The sequence below is a fragment of the Lepidothrix coronata genome, unplaced genomic scaffold (genome assembly GCF_001604755.1).
Source record: "Lepidothrix coronata isolate B3197 unplaced genomic scaffold, Lepidothrix_coronata-1.0 Scaffold56, whole genome shotgun sequence".
NCBI lineage: Eukaryota > Metazoa > Chordata > Aves > Passeriformes > Pipridae > Lepidothrix > Lepidothrix coronata.
In genome coordinates, this window is record NW_016690236.1 from 837,636 (window position 1) to 839,267 (window position 1,632).

A 1,632-nucleotide genomic window follows, 5' to 3' on the forward strand; every position below is an offset into this window, starting at 1 on the left:
GACAACATCTTTGGATTTCTCTGAAGAGTTCCACAAGTGGAAAGTGGATTTCACTTTGCGGGAGCCTTAATCCAGTGGAGAATACAACAGGTTGGGAATCCCTTGTGAGTGTCCTGTCATAGTAGATAAAATAAGATGGCAAGTGAAATTTCATGGCATCTAGCTTTGAACCAAAATGTGTCCTATCACTTTAAATGAATGGCTTTACTTGGGGTCAGTCGTAACCAAAGAAAGTTGTCATGGAAACCTTGATAGGATAATAACTATCCGGGCAGAGCAATAAGGCCCCAGAGACTGTGTAATCCGGTGGCCATTTATTCTGGAAGAGTTGGGCTTCTGTCTAGTAAAGGAGTATGATTTGGTTGATTAAAATAAATCTGCTCTTGTCTAGCAAAGGCAATTACTGCATGGCACTTCGATTTATTCACTGGTAAAAATATTCTAAAACTGTTTAGAGAAGCCCAAGTGTGGTCGCTAAAGAAGTTTTTGTTCCGGAACTTAATTTTGCTCCAAGTTCTCCTCCCTTCCACATTGTCCACACTCTTGCTGTAATTACCATGATCATGTTCTTTCCTGTTAGCTTGGTATCTCTGTATTACACTCTATTACATATTGTACACGTAACCAAAGTGCCAATTATACCACTTGAGATAAATATCATCCTGTACAAAAAGAATGTGCATAATTAGTCTTGTTCAATTTGTTCATTTCACAGTGTAAGTGCAAAGGGCTAAAATAATCACACGATTGTAGCTGAAAATGTTTAAAAAGTACTTGAAGTACTTCTGTGAAATAGATGATTGGAAAGCTTATTGAGTCCTCTGAGTCATACTATTTCAGTTATCCAGGAATCCAGAATTCAAGCTGCACGTGTGTCCTTTCATGTAGTTTTTGGAGCAGTTTCCTAATTCATCACCTTTTTATATAGTTACCACCGGAGAAAGAAGATGAGAACTAAAAAAAATGGTGCAGTTGTTTGCAAAGTGGATTCTTGTACTCTGAATCTCTCCACGGTCGTGGCTTACCCTTTAAAGTTATATGAGGTAGCCATTCAGAACAGTCCACTTATTTACACTGGCATCATGTTGGAGACAGTTGTGTCTTAGATTGTAGGCATCACTTGTAGGATGGTTAAAAATAAAATTGCAATTCAAACTGGCTCCCTCTGAGTTTCAAAACTGTCATGAAAGCAATCTGTTCACACAGTACTGCTATACATCAGGACTGGATGCAGTCAGGATGTGAATAAGGGGGCTATTGAACAGCACAACACATCCTCTGTCATATGACATGGAGAGCACATCAGTCTGTACAGAGCAAATGGGGTCGAGCAGGAACTGTAGCTCCTTTATGTGCCTCCTAGTAAGTATGTTCTTCCTTCTGAACTCAAAAATACTAAAAATATAGGTATATAAGGGCTTTCAAAAGAATGGACTCCTCTTTTTGGTCTTCAGAGCTAATGCATACACAATTTTGGTCAAATATCTGCATGCAAGATGCACATCAGTGGATCCAGTAAAATAGTTGGTACTCTGTAAGACTCCCTACATATCTTTCCTTTAAGCAGATATTAACTGAGTGAAAAAATCATGTATGAACAAAAAATACTAAAGTGGTGGATCAGTTTTGCAC